This window comes from Vulpes vulpes, chromosome X (assembly GCF_048418805.1).
Source record: "Vulpes vulpes isolate BD-2025 chromosome X, VulVul3, whole genome shotgun sequence".
Taxonomy (NCBI): Eukaryota; Metazoa; Chordata; class Mammalia; order Carnivora; family Canidae; genus Vulpes; species Vulpes vulpes.
The window spans coordinates 68,914,858-68,934,265 of NC_132796.1; the positions used below are offsets into that span (position 1 = coordinate 68,914,858).

The following is a 19,408-nucleotide window of genomic DNA, read 5'->3' on the forward strand; positions in this document are numbered from 1 at the left end:
CTCTACTGTTCCATTCATCTATGTGTCGGTTTTTGTGCCAGTATCATAGTGTCTTGAATATTGCAGCTTTGCAATACAGCTTGAAGTCTGAGATTGTGATGCCTCCATCTTTGGTTTTCTTTTTCTTTTTTTTTTTTTAAATTAATTTTTATTGGTGTTCAAGTTGGTTTTCTTTTTCAACCTCCCTCTGGCTATTTGGGGTCTTTTTTGGTTCCATACAAATTTTAGCATTGTTTGTTCCAGCTCTGTGAAAAATGCTGGTCGTTTTTTGCTAGAGATTGCATTGAATGTATAGATTGCTTTGTGTAGCATAGATATTTTAACAATATTTGTTCTTTCAATCTATGAGCATGGAATGCTTTGCTATTTCTTCATGTCTTCCTCAATATATTTCATAAAGTGTTCTCTAGTTTTTAGAGTTCAGATCCTTTACCTCTTTGGTTAGGTTTATTACTAGGTGTCTTATGGATTTTGGTGCAATTGTAAATGGAATTAATTCCTTGATTTCTCTTTCTTCTGCCTCATTGTTAGTGTATAGAAATACAGTTGACTTCTTGAATTACAAGACAAATCAGTATGTACCATCCCTTTCATTCATTGCTTAGGACAACAGTTTTATTGCAACAATATAGAATTATAATGAAAACTTTTAATTTTTATATTACAGCTTTATTAAAGTATATAAAATAAACTAGAAGTATTAAAATTGTGCAATTTGATGAGTATTTTTTCTAGTATAGTTGACATATAATGTTACCTTGGTTTAAGGTATACAACGTAGTGATTCAACAAGTTTACACATTATGCTACGTTCACCACAAATGTAATTGCCATTTGTCTTGATACACTGCTATTATGATATCATTGACTATATTCTTTATATGGTGACTTTTATTCCCATGACTTATTTATTCCATAAATGGAAACCTATCTCTCCCAGTATTCTTCACCCGTTTTGCACAATCTCTCACACTCTCCCCTCTGGCACCCGTTAGTTTGTTCTCTGTATTAATAGGTCTGCTTCTGACTTTTGTTAATTTTTTTTCATTTTTAAAATGTTTTTAGAGTCCATTTATGAGTAAAATCATATGGTATGTGTTTTTCACGGTCTGACTTATTTCACTTAGCATAATACCCTCAACAATTTGACAAGTTTTGACTTATGTATACACTCATAAAACTATCACCAAAATCAAGATGATGCACAAATACATCACATGCAAAAGTTTCCTCAAGCCTCCTTGTAATCCCTTTCTCCTTGCTAACTCATTAACCAATCACCTCTGATAGAATTTTGGTCATTATAGATTATTTTAAATTTTCTGAAATTTCAAATAAATGACTTTATAGAGTATGTATACTTTTGTGACTTCTGTTTTCAACATTATTATCTAAGATTCTTCTATGTTGTCATTTTAGCTGCTGTGTAGCATTTCACCATATGGATATAAACCCCACAAGGGTTTATCCATTCACATTTTGATGGAAATTTGGGTGGGTTCTTTTTTCTTTTCTTTTCTTTTCTTTTCTTTTCTTTTCTTTTCTTTTCTTTTTTCTTTTCTTTTTTTCTTTCTTTTCTTTTCTTTTCTTTTCTTCTTTCTCTTTCTTTCTTTCTTTCTTTCTTTCTTTCTTTCTTTCTTCTTCTTTCTTTCTTTCTTTCTTTTCTTTTCTTTTTCTCTTTTCTTTTTTTCTTTTCTGTACTACAAATGAACATCCATGTAGAGGTCTTCATGTGAATATGTGTTGTGTCTTTAAAAATACCTAAGAATAGAATGACTGGATCATTTAGTAGGTGTATTTAAAATTGTTAAAGAAACTGCCAAACTATGCTGATTGGTGGCATCCCAAAATATATGTCCACATCCTAATCATTTTTGTAGATTCCTTATGGTCTTCTACATTGATGATCATGGCATATGTTGATAACCACAGTTAACTTTTCCTTTCCAACCTGTATGCTTTTATTTCATTTTTTTTCATTATTTTATGAGTGCAGACTTCCAGTAAATGGTAAATCGAAGTAGTAGGAGTAGGCAATCTTTCCTTTGTCACATTAGATATTGTTCCACAACTTTCTGAGGATTTCGGCACTTTTGCAGTCATTTTACCTTTCTGTTTTTCAGTTTTGGTAGTTTCTATTGCTAATATCTTCACTATTTTCTTTTGTAGTATATAATTTTCTATTAATACCATGAAGTGTATTTTTCAATTCAAACTTCTTTTTTTTAACTCTAGAAATTGAGTTTGGGTCATTTTTAGATAATTCATATCCATCTTTATTATGTGTATGCTTTCCTTTACCTTCTTGAACATGTGTACTGTATTTATAATAGTTATTTTAATGTCCTTTCCTACTAAATATATTATCTGACTCATTTTTTTCTTTTCATTGATTATTTTCAGAACTAAGAATCATATTTTCCTGCTTATTGCCATGCTTGATAGTTTTTGATTAGATGTTAGACATTGTAAAATTTACATCATTTGTTTCAGGGCTTTTGGTATACTTTTAAATAAATTTAGAGCTTTATTCTAGGATATAGGCAACTTACTTGGAAACAATTTTGGTTCTTTATTTTAAGCTTTGTCAAGCATGTCCAGATAGCCCTCAGTTTAGAGCTAATTTGGCCCCACTCTGATGCAGAAACCTTTCTGCAAACTCCATTTCATTTTCCAAATTTTAGGACTTGCCACTCTGGCTTAATGAAACATGACTATGCCAGCCCCATGTAAGTTCCATGGAGTTTTCTGCTTGCTCCTTTTGTGTGGTGTTCTCCTTGATCTCAGTACTAGATATCCAGAAAACTATCCTGGATAGCTTTCTCTTTCTGTTACTCCACCCTATGGATTCTATTTCTGTGATCTTTCTGAATGCCGGATTTTGTCTCAATTTTGGGTAACCATCAGTCTCTATATAAATAGGGTATACCCCCTTCTTGTGCTATTGCCTAGAAACTGTCCAGACAGTAAGGTCGTGTAATGATATTAGGAATTACCTCATTTTTCTCCTTGGATTTGGAAATAATTATTCTGCACTGCCTTTTGGCCAATGTCTAAAAACCAATATTTAAATATTTTGCTTCATTTTTAGTTGTTTAAGGTAAAAGAGTAAATAAATCAAGTCCTTATTCTATTATCGATGGAGGTAATTCTACTTGAATATTTTGACATGACAAAAAAAATAGAAAAACCCAAAATCCACATATAGGCTCAGATTTTGGTTGAACTGCCATTTTTAAAATCATACATATATAGAGGTAACAAGGAATTATCCATATCCTTCCCACTGTCATCACAGATTTCTTTGTACTCCTGCTGAGGAAAGAGCAAAATCTTATAGCACATTCTGTTTCTTGAATCTTAAAAACTAAATTGGTTCTTCCAACATATACATAGAATTGCAAATGTTTGTGTCTGTGTTGGTTTCTTTATGTTCAGTGTAATCAGTTCTTTTTTTATTTTTTTTTATTTATGATAGACACACACACACACACACAGAGAGAGAGAGAGAGAGGCAGAGACACAGGAAGAGGGAGAAGCAGGCTCCATGCACTGGGAGCCCGACGTGGGATTCGATTCCGGGTCTCCAGGATCGCGCCCTGGGCCAAAGGCAGGCGCTAAACCACTGTGCCACCCAGGGATCCCAGTGTAATCAGTTCTTAAGACCTTTCACCAGATTCAACTTTTTATAAATGTACCATGCTAAATTGGAGGTTTTACAATATTAATACATTTTCCTTGACTCATTTCACCCTCTACTAACACAGACTTAAATAAAAGACTTTTTTTTCAAGTACATATATTTGAATTATGTTTCATTTAGTTGTGTCTCTTTCTTTCTCTCGTTCTGTATGTATATACACACATACACAGAGGGAAAGTCACACACAGACACACACATACAAAGTTAAACAAAAAGTAAGCACATAATTTATTTTACTAAATTTACTAAAAACAAATAAATGTAATTTATTTAAATTGCAAGAACATTTCTAGAATGATTGAAGTGGTAGAACTGCTTCCTTTCTCTATGTGGATTCACTTCTTTCTGTATTTCTACCTTCCTTCCTCAGGTTTTCCATAACTTTCACACTGTTATGCTCTGGGTATGCATACAGATTCTTGGAATATTAGCTACTTTATACCCTCTCCATACCCCCAGAATGATGAAATCATGAATGCTGAGTGACATTTAATAAAATAGTACTTCATACAACAGTTTTCTTATTTGTGATTTATGACAAGGATATGCTATGCAGAAAATAATTTCAGTTTCCACCTGTTTACTTTAGTGTTTACAAATGCTGTATTGAAAATACCTTGGCATAACTGGCCTATCAGATGACTTTTGAACCTGTACATTAATCTTGGGTCTAGTGGCAGGGAGGGGGGAATGACACTCTGTAATCCTGGCTGAGATGTTTATCTTTATGTAAATGTGCAGAGCTTTGTGTTCAGCTGAGGCCCCATGAGTACCATTTAAAAATGATATTTTCCAAAGACAAAAACATGGGAATGGCACTGGTAATGGAATTAAAATGTGTGCTTTCTGGCAGTGAATCTTTCTAATATTTGTGTTCCACTTTTGAATATGCAATTTAAAAATATTACTGACTCACATGTTGATACCACGGTATTTACTTCTCAAAGAAAAAAATAAGATGTGAAACATCATTTAAAAATTTATCAAATTTTCTTTTTATTTTTAAAATTAAGAATATTTAGTTCTATATCATGCAACTGAAATCCACACTATGCATTTCATTCAGAAAATCCACATGTTCAATTTACATTAAACTATATTTTATTTTATCAATTTGTTTTATTTCCTATGCAGTGTGATTTGCAATGAAGAGACAAAGTCACCTGTGTAGACTTTTGGCTAGTTAACCAAGCTTCTAAGAGTTGGTTTTACTTATTTAAATCTGTCTGAATATTATAGCTGAACTCTTTTAGTCAAATCCATTTACCAGGGATCCCTGGGTGGCGCAGCGGTTTGGCGCCTGCCTTTGGCCCAGGGCGCGATCCTGGGAGACCCGGGATCGAATCCCACGTCGGGCTCCCGGTGCATGGAGCCTGCTTCTCCCTCTGCCTGTGTCTCTGCCTCTCTCTCACTGTGTGCCTATCATAAATAAATAAAAATTAAAAAAAAATACATTTACCAAATGTGAATCAGGCCATAATTACTCACTATATAATATCCTTTTTATATATCACAAAAGGTGATTGTTCCTGTCATTTTTTATGAACAGACAGAATATTATATTCAAAGCTTATAAGAAACAGAATGAGAGCTACCTTATGCCAATAACAATGAAATATGGAAGTCATTCAAACACACTTTTCATGATAGTTTTGGAAACTGTAATTTTGGGAACAAACTTGAAACCAAATTATTTCTTTTTTTCCAAAATTCTTTCTAAATTATAAATAAACCAGAGCTGGATGTTATCTGACACAATCAAATTCTAAGAATCCATCAGAAGAAAATAATTACACCTGGCTATAAGAAATGTTTTAAAATCAATCAAAGTAGTAGTCATATTGTGTTTGGGAGACTTTTTTTTACTTACCAAGAAGGATATATAATTATAATAATCAATAAGCATTATTGATTGTCAGATAGTGAGATAAAATATATATGTAATTCTTCTTAAAAATTTTAAAAATCTATTTGGAGTTATGATACACATGAAAAAAGAGGAATAATAATACAAAGTAAAATATACTATGAATAATATATCTAGGAAAACAAAGGAACATGCAATGACCATAGACCTCAGTGGTAATGAAATTCTTCATCAGTAAACAGGAATTAAAGTACAGAATTATAAGAATGAATAGTTATTAAATAAATAAAAATGAAGGAAGGCACTCAAAGCAAAGAAGATCAAATGAGAAGAAAAACACAGATGACGAGATCACACCTCTGGGACAGAGGAATCACCTATAGAAAAATGGAAAGATAGGAATTTGAGTTTTTCATTTTTACCTAAGCCAGTTCTCCAATATTCATATTCAGCAACAAAGCAAGTGTAAGTTGTGGAAAGCCTCCAATTCTAGGAAGTATTATGTTCAATTTATACTAGTAGAATGACAATTGATGGTTTCTTTTTTTTTTTTTTTAATTTTTATTTATTTATGATAGTCACAGAGAGAGAGAGAGAGAGAGGCAGAGACATAGGCAGAGGGAGAAGCAGGCTCCATGCACCGGGAGCCTGATGTGGGATTCGATCCCGGGTCTCCAGGATCGCGCCCTGGGCCAAAGACAAGCGCCAAACCGCTGCGCCACCCAGGGATCCCCAATTGATGGTTTCTAAAGGTTAATTTGGCAGCAGACCATAATGTGACTTGGACCAGAAAAAAATTTGCAGTGAGAAGACAAACTTGGAGGTTTAAGAATAATAGTCACAGGTCTGGGGTTATTATGCAATGGGATATTGATATGAAAAGGATTTGAAATAAAGTAAAACTAATAAAGGTGAGGGGATGGGTTGACTGGTCCTGGTGAAGGCAGCGGAGGTAGAAATAAAATTCATAAATGAGAGACAAATAAGAGAGCAGGAAAAGTATTACATTCAGAGTTGATTAACCCTACTTGTCTTTAAAGCTCCATGTGACTCTTGACAATTCACTTCACCTTTTACCTCTTTTCCCCTGCGTAACATGGGGAAATTGGATGAGAGTATTTTATGTCTTTTCCAGTTCCAACATTTTATAATTCCAAACACATGAATAACTTGAATAAATATAGGTGTGATTGAAAATAGAAAAAAAATAGCAAAAGAAAAGAGGTGCAAATCATGAGACTTCAGAGGAAAGAGATATTTTTTGGTCTAGGGATATCTGAACATTTTTATAAATGAGTCCTTGCCTGATAATATAGAATATTAGGGGTTGGGTGAAAGGTAATTCAGGGAGAATTATGTGATCATATATGATTAATATGTTGTTATGATCCGTGATAAGTGCAAAGTTAATAGAACATATTTAATGATGTATATCATTTATAAAGATTAAAATGGTTTTTTTTTTGAGTTGCAGTTATGAGACTATGTGTTTTAGATAGCTTTTGCTCAACTATAGACTACTTTGTGAGGATTCAAATAGGAAAACATAATGCTTAAAGAGACTAAATAACTTACTTGAGATCATTTAATTAGTAAGGACATAATTGAAGTTTACAACCAAAGTAATGTGACTACTAAATAGTTCTCTTTCTGCTTGGCTATGGCTTCTTCTACTTTGCTTCATGGTAAAATTAGGCCTAAAACATTTAGCAGTTTATGTATATGTCTAAAAATTCATTGAATTTTTACACACGTAAACCACCTTTTCAGTTTTTCTTTTCTAACATAGAAATACATAAAATCTCAACACACACCAACATTAATAAATAAAACTTTTTTAAAATATTTTTTTCTTTATTTATTTATGATAGTCACAGAGAGAGAGAGAGAGAGAGGCAGAGACACAGGCAGAGGGAGAAGCAGGCTCCATGCACCGGGAGCCCGACGTGAGATTCGATCCCGGATCTCCAGGATCGCGCCCTGGGCCAAAGGCTGGCGCCAAACCACTGCACCACCCAGGGATCCCCAATAAATAAAACTTAATAATAAAATTTGCAATCAATTTGAATGCTAGAGAATGTTGACTTTGAACCCTAATTAAGTGAAATATTACCCACCCCTTTGTCCCCAAAAAGATTTTCATTCTTCTCATTAGGTTTCCAATAGGAAAAAAAAGCAAAAATTCTAACATTTCATCCATAGATTCCAGAGAAGATTTAAACATCCTACATCTTAATCACTATGTAAAGACACACTGATATTCATCTATTAATAATGAAAAATCACAATTCTCTTCTTGCATGCACCAGAATTATGGTTCCTGTTTTCTTCTCATGTATACTCACTGGTCTATTCACTTCCATATTTATACTCATTTGCCTACATTCTCATCCCTTTCCAAAACACACACACACACACACACACACACACACACACACACCACCTACCTTATGAGAGGCCTAGAAGTCACTTTGCAGGGATCTAAGCTTGCCTGAGTGTGGAGTCAATGAAATTTGAAACATTAAAAACACTGTATTATAAGGAATAAATTGCCTACCAGACAGTGATAGCATATTCATTACATTGCAGACTGATAAGTATATCCAGTTTGGGAATAGTGAAAAAAGGGAAGGAGAATGTGAAACTGGGAGTGGAAATATGGGAACAGGGCAATTAACAAAGGGCCTAGTAAAAACAAAAAACCTAGATCCCTCTTTTATCTTTTTTTTTAATTTTATGTATTTATTCATGAGAGAGAGATAAAGACAGACAGGGAAAGACACAGGCAGAGGGAGAAGCAAGCTCCATGCAGGAAGACTGACGGGATTCCATCTGGGATCTCCAGGATCACACCCTGGGCCAAACGCAGCAATAAACCACTGAGCCACTGGGATGCCAGAGATCCCTTTTTTAATCTTGTGCCTTATTTTTAAATAATAAATTTATTTTTATTGGTGTTCAATTTGCCAACATACAGAATAACACCCAGTGCTCATCCAATCAAGTGCCCTCCTCAGTGCATACCACCCAGTCACCCCCACCCCTCGACCACCCCCTTTCCACCACCCCTAGTTCATTTCCCAGAGTTAGGAGTCTTTCATGATCTGTCTCCCTTTCTGATATTTCCTACCCATTACTTCTCCTTTCCCCTCTATTCCCTTTCACTATTACTTATATTTCTTGAATTAATGAAACCATATAATGTTTGTCCTTCTCCGATTGACTTACTTCACTCAGCATAATACCCTGCAGTTCCATCCATGTCGAAGCAAAGAGTGGGTATTTGTCATTACTTTTTTTTTATAAAAAATTTATTTTTGACTGGTGTTCAATTTACCAACATACAGAATAACACCCAGTGCTCCCCTCAGAACCCCCTCAGTGCACCCCTCAGTGCCTGTCACCCATTCACCCCCATTCCCCGCCCTCCTCCCCTTCCACCACCCCTAGATCGTTTCCCAGAGTTAGAAGTCTTTATGTTCTGTCCCCTTTCTGATATTTCCCACACATTTCTTCTCCCTTCCCTTCTATTGCCTTTCACTATTATTTATATTCCCCAAATGAATGAGAACATATAATGTTTGTCCTTCTCCGATTGCCTTACTTCACTCAGCATAATACCCTCCGGTTCCATCCACGTTGAAGCAAATGGTGGGTATTTGTCATTTCTAATGGCTGAGTAATATTCCATTGTATACATAAACCACATCTTCTTTATCCATTCATCTTTTGATGGACACTGAGGCTCCTTCCACAGTTTGGCTATTGTGGACATTACTGCTAGAAACATCGGGGTGCAGGTGTCCCGGCATTTCATTGCATCTTTATCTTTGGGGTAAATCCCCAACAGTGCATTGCTGGGTCGTAGGGCAAGTCTATTTTTAACTCTTTGAGGAACCTCCACACAGTTTTTCAGAGGGGCTGCACCAGTTCACATTCCCACCAACAGTGTAAGATTCCCTTTTCTCCGCATCCTCTCCAACATTGGTGGTTTCCTGCCTTGTTAATTTTCCCCATTCTCACTGGTGAGAGGTGGTATCTCATTGTGGTTTTGATTTGTATTTCCCTGATAGCAAGTGATGCAGAGCATTTTCTCATGTGCGTATTGGCCATATCTATGTCATCCTCTGTGAGATTTCTCTTCATGTCTTTTGCCCATTTCATGATTGGATTGTTTGTTTCTTTGCTGTTGAGTTTAATAAGTTCTTTATAGATCTTGGAAACTAGCCCTTTATCAGATACGTCATTTGCAAATATCTTCTCCCATTCTGTAGGTTGTCGTTTTAGTTTTGTTGATTGTATCCTTTGCTGTGCAAAAGCTTCTTATCTTGATGAAGTCCCAATAGTTCATTTATGCTTTTGTTTCTTTTGTCATCATGGATGTATCCTGCAAGAAAGTTGCTGTGGCCGAGTTCAAAAAGGGTGCTGCCTGTGTTCTCCTCTAGGATTTTGATGGAATCTTGTCTCATATTTAGATCTTTCATCCATTTTGAGTTTATCATTCTGTATGGTGCAAGAGAGTGGTCTAGTTTCATTCTTCTGCATGTGGATGTCCAATTTTCCCAGCACCATTTATTGCAGAGACTGTCTTTCTTCCAGTGGATAGTCTTTCCTCCTTTATTGAATATTAGTTGACCATAAAGTTGAGGGTCCACTTCTGGATGCTCTATTCTGTTCCATTGATATGTGTCTGTTTTTGTGCCAGTACCACACTGTCTTGATGACCATAGCTATGTAGTACAACCTGAAATCTGGCATTGTGATGCCCCCAGATATGGTTTCTTTTTTAAACTTCCCCTGGCTATTCGGGGTCTTTTCTGCTTCCACACAAATCTTAAAATAATCTGTTCCAACTCTCAGAAGAAATTCCAAGGTATTTTGATAGGGATTGCATTAAACATGTAAACTTCCCTGGGTAACATTGACATTTTCACAATATTAATTCTGCCAATCCATGAGCATGGAATATTTTTCCATCTCTTTGTGTCTTCCTCAATTTCTTACAGAAGTGTTCTATACTTTTTAGGGTATAGATCCTTTACCTCTTTGGTTCGGTTTATTACTAGGTATCTTATGCTTTTGGGTGCAATTATAAATAGGATTGACTCCTTAATTTCTCTTTTTCAGTCTCATTGTTAGTGTATGGAAATGCCACTGAATTCTGGGCATTGATTTTGTATCCTACCACTGCCAAATTGCTGTATGAGTTCTAGGAATCTTGGGGTGGAGTCTTTTGGGTTTTCTATGTAGAGTGTCATGTCATCGGCAAAGAGGGAGAGTTTGACTTCTTTGCCAATTTGAATGCCTTTAATGTCTTTTTGTTGTCTGGTTGCTGAGACTAGGACTTCTAGTACTATGTTGAATAGCAGTGGTGAGAGTGGACATCCCTGTCTTGTTCCTGATATTAGGGAAAAGGCTCCCAGTGTTTTTTCCATGGAGAATGATATTTGATGTGGGATTCTTGTAAATGGCTTTTAAGATGTTGAGGAATGTTCCCCCTATCTGTACACTCTGAAGAGTTTTGATCAGGAATGGATGCTGTATTTTGTCAAATGCTTTCTCTGCATCTAATGAGAGGATCATATGGTTCTTGGTTTTTCTCTTGCTGATATGATGAATCACATTGATTGGTTTACGAGTGTTGAACCAGCCTTGTGTCCCAGGAATAAATCCTACTTGGTCATGGTGTATAATTTTCTTAATGTGTTGTTGGATCCTATTGGCTAGTACCTTGTTGAGAATTTTTGCATCCATGTTCATCGGGGATATTGGTCTATAATTCTCCTTTTTGGTGGGATCTTTGTCTGGTTTTGGAATTAAGGTAATGCTCGCCTCATAGAATGAATTTGGAAGTACTCCATCTCTTTCTATGTTTCCGAACCGCTTTAGTAGAATAGGTATGGTTTCTTCTTTAAACGTTTGATAGAATTCCCCAGGGAAGCCATCTGGCCCTTGACTTTTGTGTCTTGGGAGGTTTTTGATGTCTGCTTCAATTTCCTCCCTGGTTATTGGCCTGTTCAGGTTTTCTATTTCTTCCTGTTCCAGTTTGGGTAGTTTGTGGCTTTCCAGAAACACGTCCATTTCTTCTAGATTGCCTAATTTATTGGTGTATAGCTGTTCGTAATATGTTTTTAAAATCATTTGCATTTCCTTGGTATTAGTAGTGATCTCTCCTTGCTCATTCATGATTTTATTAATTTGAGTCTTCTCCCTTCTTTTTAATAAGGCTGGCTAATGGTTTATCTATCTTATTAATTCTTTGAACGACCCAACTCCTGGTTTTGTTGATCTGTTCCACAGTTATTCTGGTCTCCATTTTGTTGCGTTCCGCTTGAATATTTATTAACTCTCTTATTCTGCTGGGTGTAGGATCTATTTGCTGTTTTTTCCCTAGCTCCTTTAGGTGTAAGGTTAGCTTTTTTGTATTTGAGTTCTTTCCAGTTTTTGGATGGATGCTTGTATTGCGATGTATTTCCCCCTCAGGACTGCTTTTGCTGCATCCCAAAGATTTTGAATGGTTGTATCTTCATTCTCATTAGTTTCCATGAATCTTTTTAATTATTTCTTAATTTCCTGGTTGACCCTTTCATCTTTTAGCAAGATGATCCTTTACCTCCATGTGTTTGAAGTCCTGCCAAACTTCTTGTTATGATTTATTTCTAATTGCAAGGCATTATGGTCTGAGAATACACAGGGGACGATCCCAATCTTTTGGTATCGGTTCAACCTGATTTGTGACCCAGTATGTGGTCTATTCTGGAGAAAGTTCCATGTGCACTTGAGAAGAATGTGTATTCGGTTGAGTTTGGATGTAAAGTTCTGTAGATATCTGTGAAATCCATGTGATTCAGTGTATCATTTAAAGAATTCGTTTCTTTGCAGATGTTGTGTTTAGAAGACCGAGCGAGTGTAGAAAGCGCTAGATTGAAGTCACCAAGTATAAGTATTATTATCTAAGTATGTCTTAATTTTGGTTATTAATTGATTGATATATTTTCAGCTCCCACATTAGGGGCATATATATTGAGGTTTGTTAAGTCCTCTTGTTGGATAGATCCTTTGAGTATGAGATAGTGTCCCTCTTCATCTCTCACTACAGTCTTCGGGGTAAATTTTAGTTTATCTGATATAAGGATGACTACCTCTGCTTACTTTTGAGGACCGTTTGAATGGTAAATTGTCCTCCAACCTTTTATTCTAAGGCTGTATGTGTCCTTCTAACTAAAATGAGTCTCTTGTAGACAGCAAATAGATGGGTCCTGCTTTTTTATCCAGTCTGACACCCTGCACCTTTTGATGGGGTCATTAAGCCCATTCACGTTCAGAGTTACTATTGAAAGATATGAGTTTAGTGTCATCATGATATCTATTCAGTCCTTGTTTTTGTGGATTGTTCCACTGGACTTCTTCTCAAAGGGGAATTTTAAGAGACCCCTTACAATTTATTGCAGGGCTGGTTTGGAGGTCACATATTCTTTCAGTTCCTGCCTGTCTTGGAAGCTCTTTATCGCTCCTTCCATTCTAAGTGAGAGCCTTGCTGGATAAAGTATTCTTGGTTGCATGTTTTTCTCACTTAGGACCCTGAATATATCCCGCCAGCTCTTTGGCCTGCCAAGTCTCTGTGGAGAGGTCTGCTGTTACCCTAATATTCCTCCCCATAAAAGTCAGGGATTTCTTGTCTCTTGCTGCTTTAAGGATCTTCTCTTTATCTTTGGAATTTGCAAGCTTAACTATTAAATGTCGAGGTGTTGAACGGTTTTTATTGATTTTAGGGGTGAATCTCTCTATTTCCTGGATCTGAATGCCTGTTTCCCTTCCCAGATTAGGAAAGTTCTCAGCTATGATTTGTTCAAATACATATTCTGGACCTCTGTCCCTTTTGGCGCCCTCGGAAACCCCAGTTAAACATAGGTTTTTCTTTCTCAGGCTGTCACTTATTTCCCTTAATCTATCCTCACGATCTTTTAATTGTTTGTCTCTTTTTTCCTCAGTTTCCCTCTTTGCCATCAACTTGTCTTGTATGTCACTCCCTCGTTCTTCCACCTCGTTAACCCTCGTCGTTAGGACTTCTAGTTTGGATTGCATCTCATTCAATTGATTTTTAATTTCTGCCTGATTAGATCTAAATTCTGCAGTCATGAAGTCTCTTGAGTCCTTTATGCTTTTTTTCTAGAGCCACCAGTAGCTTTATAATGGTGCTTCTGAATTGGCTTTCTGACTTTGAATTTTAATCCAAATTTTGTAACTCTGTGGGCGAGAGTACTGTTTCTGATTCTTTTTTTTGAGGTTAGGTTTTCCTTCTAGTCATTTTGCTCAGTGCAGAGTGGCCAAAAACAAGTTGTATTGGGAAAAGAAGAAAAAGAGAGAAGAGAAAGAAGGAAAGAAAAAGAAAAAACAACAAAGTAAGAAGAAAAGAGAAAAAAAGAAAAAAGAGATAAGAAAAAGAGAAAAAAAAAAGAAAAAGAAAAAACTGGGCGGGGGGTGATTATCCTCTGATTCTGTATACTGTAAGTCCCTCGAATTTCCCTGGAAGTTTCCAGTGCTGCTTCGTCAATAATTTGTTTTTCCCCTGTCCCTCTAGCTGGTCTTCTGGGGGAGGTAGCCTACTGTGCTGATTTTCAGGTGTTAGCACTTGGGGGAGCTGCTAGCCCCCTGCCTGGTGCAGGGCTCAGTGAGTGAAGTTTAAGCTGCTTATCCGGTGAGGCCACTGTGAGGCTCAGTGGGGGGTTTTTTATCCTGTGAGACACCAGTAGGAACAACCACAGTGGAGGCAGCCAGCTCTAGAGCCCTGGATTCAGCTCCTACAGTAACTAAGGAGCTCTCAGTCTCCAGGCGCCTGGATGCTCCGGGGGCGGGGCCGCTGATCTGCTCAGCTTGGGGCAGGAGTGTCTTTGCTGTCCTGTGCCCTCCTGGCCTCTGCCTGTCCCAGGGCGAGGCCGGATCCTGGGCTGTGTCCCCTGGGCCCTGTGCTCCCGGGCCTGCGCTGTTGGATTCGCGCTCCCAGCTGCGCAGCCCCTTCCACGCGGAGCCTCCTCCCGAGCCCTTCTGAGCTTCTCCCGGGGCCGTGCATCCCCTCCTGCGCGGAACCTCTGCCGGAGCTGCCTCTTAGCTGCTCCCGGGTCCAGCCGTGCATGCGCTGCAGCGCTTTGGGAGCTTGGCCACGGTGTGTGGCGTACTCTTCCTGGGGTGCAGGTGTCTGTTAGTGTCCCAGGGAGCCTGAGGGCATCCCCGCCCTTCCTGGGATCCTGCTCTAACTCCCTGCACTGGCCTTTCCCTCCGGGAAGATTGGTGAAGCTCCTGCTTCTCCAGGACGGAGCTTTCCTGTCCTGGGGGCACTCGCCCCGGCCTTAGCCCGGCTCCTCGCGGGGCCCCTCCCCCTTGGATGCCTTTTGTTTCTTTATTTCTTTTTTCCCCCGCCTTCGTACATTGATAGAAGCGTGAACTCTTCTCATTATCATTCCAGCTGTTCTCTCTTTAAATCTCAGGCTGAATTCGTAGATTTTCAGGATGATTTGAAGGTTATCTAGGTAATTTGGTGGGGACAGGTGACTTGGGGATCCTACTCTTCCGCCATCTTGCCCCTCCTCCAATCTTCTGCCTTTTGTCCTAAATTTTCTTCCACCAATACCAAAGTAAATCACTTGTAATTATGACTGTAATACAGGGTCTTAGCATAGAGGGTCAATAAACCACAGTCAGTGGTCCAAATCTAGATTGACACCTGCTTTTATTCAGTCCATGAGCTGAGAATTGTATATATATACATATATATGTATATATATGTATATATATATGTGTATATATATATATATATATATAATGATTTTATGTATTTATTCATGAGAGACACAGAAAGAGAAATCAGAGACATGGGCAGATGGAGAAGCAGGCTCTCTGCAGGAGCCTGATGTGGGACTTGATCCTGGACCCAGGATCACACCCTGAGTCAAAGGCAGACACTCAACTGCTGAGCCATCCAGGTGTCCCTGTTTTTATATTTTTAAATGGCTAAAAATTTCAAACGAAACTTAATATTTTGTGACATGTGAAAATTCTATGAAATTCAAACATCAATTTTATAAATAAAGCTTTATTGAGACACAGCCACAGTTGTTCATCCATTCTCTATGGATGATCTTGTGCCACAACAGCAGAGCTGAGTAGTTGCAAAAGACAGTATATATGGTGCTGTTATCAATTGTCACTGCTATTATAAATCACATTGAAGCAGTTATCAGCATTTTTGAATGCCATATGTGTTATCTATCTATGAAAAAAAAACATTTTCAAAAATGAAATTGTTAAAATCATGTTACAGATAAGCATTAACAAATGAAATTTGTAGTCAATTTTAATCATAGGAAATATTAATTTTAAACCTCAGTTATATTAACTGTTATTGCTCTTCTTCCAAAACAGTATTTTATTCTCCTCATTAGTACACTGGTATTACAGAAAACTTTTTCTGAATTATTATTATTACCACATTTTGGATTTTGTCAATACAAATATTGAGTTAGTATGTTTTCTCTTTTTTAATTAAAGCTTTTCATAATATCCTTAATTTTGCCTCTTGGCCTACAGAACTGTAACTATTTATTATCTGCCTCTTTTCAGAAAAGAATACTGCCAATCTTGGTGATATAGCATTGGGAGTTTACTTGGGAAAAAGAATCAATATTGGTAATAATCCTATAGTCTGCAAGTCATAACTAAATTTTTTTGTTTTGTGTTTTCCTTTTTTGCTTCACTAAAATTTTAGGAATCACCTGCTATAGATATAAAAAAAAATTCTAGTGGCCAAGCAATAGCAAAAAAAGTACGAAAGATTCAAATATTTATCTCATTAAAAGTTTAGAGCTAATGTCCATAACTGAGAACTTCTAGGAGAATAATAAACAAACAAGCCCCCAAATCAGAAAATAAACAGAAAAAAACTTTATTGTTTCCTCTATGTTCAGGTTTTGATGTAGATTTGGTCAGTATAAGCAAGTTCAACTTTAATTTTACATAACTGACTTCATGCTTGCTTATATGAAATTTTATATGCTAAATTATACATTTAAATAATGCTATGGATAAGAGTATCTGAGGAACATTTAATATATTCAATGGAGCACAGAATAAGAAGAGATACAAGGATGATAGAAACACAATTACACCAGTCACATAAAGATTACGTAGGCAGTGATAGGTCAGGACAGAGATGACATAGGGCTGTCCCCATCTGTCACATATCTATACAGAAAAGTAAGTTTATCTGGGAGGGTATATTCATGGTTTTATTTCTATTTAACTGTTATGTATCTTGAACTGTGCTGGATACAGAGGATGGAAAGAAGACATGATCAATGCCTTTAATGATCTCTCAATCTAGTGGAGGAGATAGATAAAAAAAATTACAACAAAACATAATGAGTAGTGATATATTTATTCTGTAATTATTTGTACAAAGTTAGTACACAATGTAATGAAAAGAGAGAAGAGGTTCTATTAACCCTGTCCTGGGGAGATAGGAAGGCTTCACAGAGAAAATGGCCTATAAACTGGAATTTTATAAGTGAGAAAAAATTAATCAGGAAAAGAGTTATACAGAAGGTGCAAAATCACAGAAACACAAAAGAACATCTTTGTGTGTGTGTGTTCTAGAAGAAAGCTCTGCATGGCTAGAGTATTTAGTACTTTCTAGTTATGGATTGTTGGGGAAGAACGAATAAAGGTGAAAGTAGAAATGCTTCTTTAATTTAGGGAAAAATTGGTCGCCCCCGTCCCCCACCCCCGTCCCGGGCCGTGTCTGCCCCGGGCCAGCGCGAGCCCGCATCCCTGGTGATCTTGAGCGTGCTGCGCCAAAGGCGCCGGGATGAGCCGCAGGACGTGGAAGCTTGGGCAGTGCCGGGGGTGGGCTCGCGCGCCTGCGGGGAGCTGGTTTCAGGGGGCGGTGGTGGACGCGGCCGAGAGCACCCATGAAATCCAGGTAACAGTGAAACGTTGGTCATTGCTTTCCTCAGAGTGCATCTTAGAGTCCTTATGATTTCACATGTTTTTGCTGAACTTGTAAAAAAGGCACTTGGATGATGATTAACAGGAACATTGAGATTCTGTGAAAAGCTTCAAATCGGAGAGTATTCAATTTTCACCCTAGTCCAGCAGCTGTATTTAGGTGCTGCTCACCTAAATATAGATGAATGAAGACCCCATTTAGGAAGACACCTGGCCAGCGGTCCAGAGCGGATGCAGGCCATGCTGGTGTGTCTGCAAGCATAATGAAGCAAAGACGTTCCACAAAGAACATCGGAGCAGTGTGGGGCCGAGCAAACCCTTTTCCCAGCCCTGGCGGAACATCGTATGCTGCAGGATTCAGCCTGGGTGGAAGGAAGGGAATGGCCCTGTCACCCAGTGGAAAGGAACCACTCTGGACCAGGTGCCTGTAAATCCTTCTTCGTATCTTATAGAATACAATGGATGTGACTGTGTTTATGGACTAGGACTTAATAAAGATGAAAGAGTTTCTGTTCTCGAAGTCCTCCCTGATAAGAGTTGCGACTTCTTGAATCAGTGATGCACACCTGGCCGACACAATGATCCGCAAGGCGGTAGAGCACATGTTTGAGATGGAGGACGGCTCCAAGGACGAGTGGAAGGGGATGGTCCTAGCGCGCGCCCCTATCATGAACATGTGGTTTACATCTCCTACGAGAAGGATCCCATCTTGTACATGTACCAGCTCCTAGATGATTATAAAGAAGGCGACCTTCGCATTATGCCCCATTCTAATGATTCTCCTCCAGCAGAAAGGGAACCAGGAGAAGTTGTGGACAGCCTGGTAGGCAAACAAGTGGAATATGCCAAAGAGGAGGGCTCTAAAAGGACTGGCATGGTCATTCATCAAGTGGAGGCCAAACCGTCTGTCTATTTCATCAAGTTTGATGATGATTCCCATATTTATGTCTACGATTTGGTGAAAACTTCCTAGATGTCATCATGAACTTTGCCAAATTTGTGGAACTATGAAATGTATAATTTGTAGACATACAGACTTGATTGCTTTCCAGTTTACTTTTTTAAAGAGTTATTTATTATTTATTTATTTATGAGAGAGAGAGAGAGAGAGAGAGAGAGAGAGAGAGAGAGACAGGAGGAAGGAGAAGCAGGCTTACGTGGGGAGCCCCCAATGTGGGACTCCAGGACTAGCCCTGGGCCAAAGGCAGGCGCCAACCCGCTGAACCACCCAGGGATCCCTTGCTTTCCAGTTTAATGAAAGCTTAGATGTCCCTGTGAACCCACAATTTCTGACCACAGAGCTGGTTTTGTTCTGAATAGTACAGATTTATGGGAACACAAAGCATTTTGTGTAAGGAACTCCTTCCTCTTAAAAGAAGTCTGTGTGTCTGGAGGGGAGTTAAGGCAAGTTTGGTGCAAGTTAAGCTAGCACTGCAGTCGTGTAGAACTGTATTGGATCGTCCCCAGCTCCCTGTCACCATAGCTCTCCTTCTCTGCTGCCACACTGCAAGTGTAGTTTGGTACTGTCAGTACTGCCTTCTTTTTTGAGAGGTGTATGTATCTCTATCTACCTGTCCAGCTCTGTGTGTGTCCATATGCACCACACACACACACACTCTTCCGTGGCAGTCCTTTCTTTGTGGATTGGGGTGGGGGTTCAATAATATTCTCCAGTTTAACAGGAGTGCTTGTCCTAAGTCAGTCCTATTTTGTACATTACTGCTGTCTATTTAAAATTAAATGTGGGCACAGGAGACAACATCGGGATGTTCAGCATGTTCTGGAAATCGGAAGTTCAGACACTGTTTCAGTCTGGAGGCTTTAAATCATGAGTCCAA

At 38.0% G+C, this 19,408-nt stretch overlaps 1 pseudogene; it reads left to right on the forward strand.

Moving 5' to 3' along the window:
• Nucleotides 1-17,755: 17,755 nt before the first annotated feature.
• LOC112925657 (spindlin-1 pseudogene) lies at nt 17,756-18,573 on the forward strand (annotated as a pseudogene).
• The last annotated feature ends 835 nt before the right edge of the window (nt 18,574-19,408 follow it).